General features: G+C 40.6%; 1 protein-coding gene across 1 annotated transcript in view; it reads left to right on the top strand.

Annotated features, from left to right (window-relative positions):
• Positions 1-1,880: 1,880 nt before the first annotated feature.
• The window catches only part of LOC5570008 (uncharacterized protein CG3556), a 209,870-nt gene continuing 202,957 nt past the window's right edge, over positions 1,881-8,793 (top strand). Inside the window, exon 1 of the mRNA XM_021850353.1 lies at positions 1,881-1,929. The gene's annotated coding sequence lies outside the window, so the exon portion shown is untranslated. The remainder of the gene's footprint in view (positions 1,930-8,793) is intronic.

The raw sequence follows: 8,793 nt of genomic DNA, 5'->3' as shown, positions 1-8,793 counted from the left end.
GCTCCGTTAGGTTCTAATAAGAAACAAACGGACCTGGTTAGAACAAATTCCATCCAAGGGATGCCCACTTAATGAAGTTGAGGTAACTACTTCCTTTGGAAGAAATGTAAAGCTTAGTCCCGAGACGCACTCGCTCAGGTTAAAAATCTTAAATATAAAACACTAGAAAAAATGTACTAAAAAGAATAATAGTATAATGTAACTTTGAGGCTTGTGCATTAAATTTAAAGGTGGTTTGAGCCTTTACCCCAAGTTTTGGATAATTCCGACACGACTCTATTCCATGCTGATGCATACGAGCCGCTTTTGAGTGTGTCGAACCAACCGTGTAGTTTTACCTTGTCCGACGAACTGATGGTGGAAAACATCGTGTTTAGACTTTCTGCATGTTACAAAGAGTCCTGTCGACAAGTCTAGGGAAAATCCAAACAACGTAACCGGCCCGCCATGCCATGCCTGTTACCGGCAACAGGGAAAAGGAAAAAGAAGTACGTTTGCATTCACAAATTCTATACCACAGCCAGAATTGTGTACTTCCATAAACCATTCTGAGGTACATTCATATGTGTTGGTAGATTTTCGGAAAACTTCGTGTTCTTGTGTGAGGGGGCGCATGCGTTGGAAATTGGGACTTTTCTTTTGGGTGACAACAGGAATTGGATTCAAATCACGTTCCGGCAAGGACGATGGATTCCCACCTATATTAATGTTTTAATTTAAAGTATACTGACGCCACAAAGACAGGGTCAGTAGATTGATAGCCAGTTCTGATCGTGTCGCCAGTTGCCGTTATGAGGGAGTATTCCCGGAATGGCACGTGAGTCATATTTTTTTTTGTGGGGGTGCTGCTGACTAGGGCGGGAATTGGGAACAGAAGAGTTGCGGGAAGGATATAGGTATACATTACAGTCTGAAGGGTCGTCGGCGGTTTCAGCTGTTGTCAGTTGTCGTTGAACCGTTGATTGGATAACACGCTTCGGGAAAGCCCTCCGGAAAGGACGAAACCTCAAAGTGGTACATTTACTCTGTTGCTAGTTGCTTTGACATCATGTGTATGTAGTGAATCAAAACATTTGGATGTGGTTAGGATATTATGTGAATGCCTCTTTGCATGAGGAAGCAGAGAAAATCGGGATTATAATCGGAGCCTATTGCATTTGTGATGAACTACTGTTGGTGTCCAATCGTGAGAATAACGTTGGCACGAAATCTTAGATATCCATCCTCGAGAAGACAAAGCCGACGCACCAATAATTGAGTGTAGAGTGATACGCATAAGCCAACAAAAGCTTTGGCATTAACGATTGGCTCGTACAGTGGCGAGGAATCGTTATGTCATCATTTAAAATTTCCCTGCTAGTTGATTCCCTTATTTGCTCAGATCGTCAGAGATTGTGGCACTCTGTTTTTAGTGATATCATGCAATCGTTTTTTTCCTCTCTTTAACTGGAAGTTTTTTTGTTTGTTATAAAAGTTGTACTTTTCATGCTTGAAAGTTTTACATGTCGAAATTCATTGAATTTATTTTTTTTTGTTTCCCATCCGTAGTTTTCTGATTGCCTCCGGCATATGTAGGTGACTAAGCCAAAAAAAAGCTCTACTACGAGTGGTAGAAGTTACTTAGTGAGATTGTTGCAGCATATGGTGATGAAGGTATATGATGATTCAAATTTTTCATGCTATATCGACAACAGTTTAGAATGTATGAAAGTGATCGACGATAGCCAGCGTTATTGTGAATGAAAAGTGCGGTTAAATACAACTACTGAATGGAAAAATGTGTTTAATTTGAATTTACATAATTGTAAAAAATGTTCTCGTCTTTGTCCATCATCTGATAACGTTTGAGTGGTTGTTACCCTAAAGCTGCTTGTAATACATCTCGATTTGGATTAAGCGTTTCCGTCTCAACACAAAGAAAAAAAACAGGTAATTGATGATCAATTTTTGCTATGCCTTATAATCGCTACTTCCAATAATACCATAGAATATTCATCAGATTTTGTACCGTCAACGAAAGTAAACTTTATACATATGGCAGTGGATATTGTGATTCAGTTTTAGTTTTTATAATATGTAATACGGTCGGGTGGAATGAGCATTTCTCACAAATTCGTAGGTGGGACAGTCCTAAACCATTGTATGAGGGTTGCCTCCTTCCCGTCCGTTACCAAAGTCAGAAATTTGGGACTAACCTCTAACTCTTAGATAATATTGACGCATCCTCCAATAATCGAGAGCTGTCCTGGCCACGTCCTTGCGAAAGCTGGGGAATGGGAAAGGATGGTTGATTGAACACCTACTTAAGAAAGATGCAGAGAACTCTACGACCTCTCATAGGTGTTACGGGATGTTGTGGGATGTTTATGGAAAGGATAGTGCCATAGGATACGTTTGGTAGACATTTTGGCCGACAAATGGTTATTATTTAGGCATAGTGATCATGCACTGCTGATCAGAACAAACTCACCAAAATCCTATTTCGAAATTCCTCCGCAACCCGTCGCTCCTCTAGTCATGAACAATAGCGTAAGCCAACAAACTGCAGTTCATAATTCATCCCGAACCACATTCAATTTTTGAATGAACACGCTTAAGGCTCAAGAATCCATCATTCAATCATCAGCAATCCTCAAAAATGAAAAACCAGTTTTTTCGTTCAATTTTCAAGAAATCCTCATGAAAATCTATCATTTCATTACAGGTAGCAAGTGTAATGCAATGATAGATTTTCATGAACATTGCTTCAAATTTGAGCAAAAAAACTGGGTTTGAAAATTTGTAAAATGATGATGGTTATTTTCCTCTTAACACACACAGTAGATAAAAAACGAGCCGTGCGAAACTAATTCAATTGCTAGAGTCATCACAAAGCAGTTTCGAGCAAAACCCCACAAATCATCTTCCGATATAATCTCCGAAAAAAGCACTACAATCACTTTAAAAAACATTCCACAGAACATTTGCACGTGGCATAGCACCATCCGCCGAAACTAATTTTCACCAGCTGAATCAAAAAAAAACGCCGAACGAGGTAAACGCGACACGAAATTCAAAACGCAGCCGCCCGTGCGCACGGCTTGCTGCGATTTTCTTGCGATACGCGTGATTTCACAACAAATTAAACCACTAACAAAGAATCCGGAAGTTTATAACCTATGTTGCCAAACACCAATTTTCCAATTTTATCCCACTAATCGTACATGAGCACTGACCGGATCTGTACAGTTTCGTTGAAAAACGAGTTTATTATCTTTTTTTAATGCTCTCTAATCGTCTACAAAATAACTATTCCGAGAAAAATTGTAAATGGTGTGCTCCTTCCTATGCAGCACACAGCGCATTCTCAACCCAACCTCTTTTTTGATGATTCTTCTACTAGCCACCAGATGTCGGAGTAATCGTTTAGCTTTGAAAATATTTGCCTATTTCCTGATAAGTTTTATTTTGTTCTAAACTTCAATTTTAATGATTCATTAACTTAAATTAAAATTCATTTATTTTATAAATTATATTTTTATTAGATCACTTTAATGATTTAAATTTTTCATAAACCTATTCAGACGGGGTTGGTGGTCTAATGGCTACCGCTTCTGCTCCATAAGCAGAAGGTCATGGGTTCAATCCCAGGCCCGTCCCTTTCCTCGTACTTTGTAGTTGTATATCTCTCACTTGCTTTTCTTCTTCTTCTTGGCATTAACGTCCTCATTGGGACAGAGCCTGCTTCTCAGCTTAGTGTTCTTATGAGCACTTCCACAGTTATTAACTGAGAGCATTCTTTGCCAAAGTTGCCATTTTTGCATGTGTATATCGTGTGGCAGATACGATTATACTCTATGCCCAGGGAAGTCTAGGAAATTTCCATTACGAAAAGATCCTGGACCGACCGGGAATCGAACCCAGACACCTTCAGCATGGCTTTGCTTTGTAGCCGCGGACTCTAACCACTCGGCTAAGGAAGGCCCCCACTTGCTTTTATTCATTCTTAATCTATCATACTCAAACTATTCGTTCATAGCAAAAGCTAGAACCAGAGACGAACGAGAAACTGTTTCCCTAACGCTTTCATTCTTCCACGCGCATGCCTTTCCTTACGCCTGATACATAGCACTGCGGAACACGTTTTTGTCTCCAGCATCAAAATACCTCTATTTACTTAATTAAGGGTTGTTTTATACAACTTTGGCGACCTGTAGCTAAAAATTGTGACGTGCTGGGAAATTTCTGAGAACGGCATCAGATTCAGCAACCCCAAATCTACTAGAGACACATAATTTGATCCTTGAGACACGCAAAAATGCCATTTTTGTTGCGCTGTGTAGGCAGTCTGCTAACCACAAAAGCAAACCTCTCTGCCATACCTTTCCTCCAATCCATACACTTCCGCATGAACTGGCGTAGATGCAGGGGTACATCCGGTCTACTGTGGGAGCCAGTATAATGCATCATCAATTCCTCCCCCTTCCCCTCATTGGTCTGCATTCTGACGTGGCAAGCGCCACGGGCGGCCAATCAAGCTCAAGCTTAAATTTTTCATAAACCTATTACGCATTAAAACAATAGGTTACAGTATGAATATATTTAAATCACTTGAAGGTTTCTGACAATGTACCTGAAAAAAATCGAATATTTTGAGGCGTGGGATTTTTTTTCCGAAATGGTCAAGTGAATAATATTTTTAGATCGCAGTATTTAGCTGAGAAGAAATGTCATTCCACACACTTAATTTAGAATGCCGATTCTCAGCTAATTTTAACCGAGGCTTGCACAGCCGAGAAGTCGGCAAACAAATATCCTGGGATCTCGGGAAATAAAATCCGAGTATCAGTTAATTGTGCTTCGTTGCTAAGCAACCGGCGAATTTGTTAGCTGAATTTCAGTTGTAATTGTGCCGAGCTTGTGAAAAAATCTAAGCGTGCAAATACAGTTTGCTATAGAAAATTCCTTAAACAAATCTGTCAAAGAAATTTCCACTTTTCTTGAGCGGAACAATATCCCGAGCAGGCGAAAAAAGCTTTGCAATAGCAGATTATAATATGGATACACACTTGGAATCATATGCTGAAGCTCGGCTTTTGGAAACTGAGATCCGCACAGCCGAATGCTTGGCAATAATTTCGGTTTAACATTTGTAACTGATAAACTCGGTTTGTGCAAAAGCTGTCATCTGATGTGTTTAACTGAAATTCTCGATTAATCAAAACTGAAATATCAGCAAAAAATCAAAACAATCATTTTCGAGGATTGCGAGTATTCGGATTTTTTATGTGGTAAAGATATTTTCAAATTTGGTGTTTGATGGTGAACCAACGAAAAAATTAACGCAATTTCGAAGATTATAACGAAGAATGCTTTAATTCACATTTTAACTGTTCCAACCTGTTTAATTTGAAAGTAATGAATTTCGGAATTCCGGATCACTTGGTTCAAAAACTTAATTCCAGTCAGACCTTAATTCTAAAGCTTCGATTTGTAAGCAGGATGTAGCATGTCCGTGGCAGCAAAACCACCATTGTCAATCTGCAAAATATATTCTGATTTTGTGCAAGGGTACGTTTCCAATTTGGAGTTTGCCCTTCTACACGCGGTTTAAGGTATCAAATTTTATTTTGGAGTCTTTTCCAAATCTTTCAGTGTAGTTCTCGGCTCTGGTTGCTCAGTAGGAAGTGGACAAGGATGTCGTTTCAAAGGCTTGTCATGATTTCTCCAAATGTCGAGTTTTGATACCGGACCGAAGTTCCTGTGACGGATGTGACAAAAAAAAAGTTGTACAGGATATTAACCACTAAACAAAAGAAAAAACTGTACTTTATTCATAATCACTGCTGACATATTATTTCGTTTCAATAATTGTTTAATTTTAAAAAACCTTACCAACTGAACATTGACCTAAATTTGTGTATAAAGAGCATCTCCTCAGTGCCTTTTACGGCAAAATTATTGTTCAGCTGTCATTACCATTATTAAACAATAATTAGACATGCATGCTTATTTGTGACTTGTTGTTAGTTGGGTCATTAACCTTCTGTTCGTTGCGCGGTGATCCATTGCCAGAAGCAACACTCTGATACTGGGTATGTAAAGCGAGGTGTTATTTCCAAGTCTCCGTATTTTGGCAGCGTGATTCTGCTTATCGAAGACAATCAAAAAGCATGTGTTTGTGCGATTAAAATCAGGCTTTGGAAAATTTAACGATCATTGACACACGAGCACGAGCAAAAATTTTATCAGAGGACTGAAACGGCTGTCATCAAAGAACAACTGGTTTGAAGACAAAAATTTGGTACTGGAGAAGGTGCTAATATGACAGCTCGTCCAAAAATACCGTTTTAGGCACGAAGCACACTAGTTTTCGAATGCGATATTCATATGTAACTAATAATTCTGCCATTAAATGCGTATTACTTTATCAAGATTTCTGTAATTGCAAAAAATTAGGCCACATTTTATTAAGCACAATGATAAACGATTATCAATATATTAGTATATTTTTTTTTTCTCATACGACATTTGTCGCTACTGCGCGGGGCTTGATGGGGACAAAGCTTTAATTTGTTTACTCAGCACTAGCACCACGCAGATCGTGGCTCGCTTCAAGAACTAGGGAGTTGACTTTTATCCAATGAATGCGCCCGTATTCACACAACACGCATTTTTTTTTGTTTTTTACAAGGGGGAAATCTGCAAACAGATCCCCTGAGAAGATAACTCAGGGAATGCGGGGATGACGCACCAACGACGACCCGCTAAAACCAGCCTATGCACTGTGCTTGAGCAATTCATTTAGAATTGCTCAAGTGGTGAACAGTGCATCGACATGACCCTTGGACTCAGACCCTCATCTCCCCGGAACCACCTTACGGTATTTCTTCGGGAAGGGACCAGTGCATATAGCACAACACGTGTAGCAGAAGTAGCCTAGGCAAACTGCTTCTCCTAGCCGACTTAAACAATGTTACAAGGGACCAGCCTCGGCAGGGCTAATCCTCTGCAGCCAACTCTTGGTCGGCGCGCCATAGACGCTGCAATTCTAACATAATGTGAGTGACAGCCGTAGTTACTGCATTCCAGCACTCGGCATCCGCACACATTCTCTCTATAATATTGTCGGGGGACGTGTCCCCTCCGCATGTAGTGAGCATGCGACCTCTCACAACAATGAAACGGGGGCAATCGAACACGACATGCTCCGCTGTTTCCTCTACACCAGCACAATTGGGGCACGCAGGAGATTCTGAGTGCCCGAACCTATGCAGGTACTGTCTATAGCAACCATGTCCTGACAGAAACTGCGTCAGGTGGAAGTTCACTTCCCCATGGCTTCTACCATACCAATCTGACACATTTGGTATTAGCCGATGGGTCCATCTACCCTTAGTGGAGTTATCCCATTCCTGCTGCCAGCTTCTGAGCGTTTCCTCTTTACACGTGTCGCGGACTCCTCTGGTACCCCTTTGGTTGAAGCATTGAGCATCTTCCTTGATGATGAGCCCGATGGGCGTCATCCCGGCTATGATGCACACGGCCTCTTTAGATACCGTCCGGTATGCACTTGCTACTCTTAAGCACATTATCCTGTACGTGCTTTCCAACCGCTTTAGGTTTCTTCTCGTTATAAGCGCTTTTGACCAGATTGGTCCTCCATACCTTAGTATGGATAGCGCCACGCTTGCCAGCAGCTTGCGTTTGCTGGCAATTACAGCAGAGCTGTTAGACATCATCCTCGAAAGCGCCGCTATAGCCGTAGATGCCCTTTTACAGGCATATTCAACGTGGCTAGCGAAGCTCAGCTTGTCATCGATCATTACCCCAAGATGCCTAAGGGATCGCTTGGACTCTATGGTGCAATCACCTACCGAGATAAGCGCCCGTTGCTCGGACTTGCGGTTGTTGACCACCACCACCTCAGTCTTGTGACGGGCCAGTCCTAGTTTCCTAGACTTCATCCATTCCTCAACCAGGGAAATAGAGTGCGCTGCTGTCAACTCTACTTCCTCCATCGATTCACCATAGACCACTAGGGTGATATCGTCGGCGAAGCCAACAATCTTAACACCCGTCGGAAGGGGCAGCCTCAGTACGTCATCGTACATCGCATTCCATAACAACACGCATGACTTCTATCATTCGTGGAAGATAATGAATTATGATAAAAAAAAATACACTACAGTTTTCAATCCCGGGAACATTTCCCGGGTTTCCCGTTTCCCGGGAAATGATTTCCTGTTTCCCGGGATTTCTGTATTTTCCGGATAGTTCTATTAAAAAAGGATTGACCATCCATTTTCAAACCAAAACTATCGTATAATTTACATTTTCATATCATTCTAACCAATGACCTTACTAGATCACTAGTTATACTTCGATATTGATTTGTTGTTTTTTTTTGTTATCAAATAGTTGTTTTTAAAATGGATAGCACTTTTTTTCCAAAATAGATTATATGCTATACAAAATACAGGATTTTTCGAGGGATCATCCATGAATTGAGTACGCTCATAAAGTTTTCATGGATTTAACCGTCACATTTTCCATCGTTGGACTCTAGTTGGTTTTTATTCTAGTGATTGAAAGGTTTGATTTCATGTTGGTACAGGTCGGACTCGATTATCCGTTGTATTGCTTTTTTCACTCCGGATAATAGAATCTTAATAATAATCGAATCACTAAAAGAAAATTAAGGTGATTATATAACGAAGCCACACCTCAAATTTTCAAGAGCACAAGACATGAGGACCAAACAGCACTTTGCGTTGAAAATGTATCCCCTTGGTCACCACCAGCAGGCAAGTA

This window comes from Aedes aegypti, chromosome 3, assembly GCF_002204515.2.
Source record: "Aedes aegypti strain LVP_AGWG chromosome 3, AaegL5.0 Primary Assembly, whole genome shotgun sequence".
Classification (NCBI taxonomy): domain Eukaryota; kingdom Metazoa; phylum Arthropoda; class Insecta; order Diptera; family Culicidae; genus Aedes; species Aedes aegypti.
The sequence above is the reverse complement of the archived record's forward strand: the minus strand, read 5'-3'. Positions and strand labels throughout refer to the sequence as shown.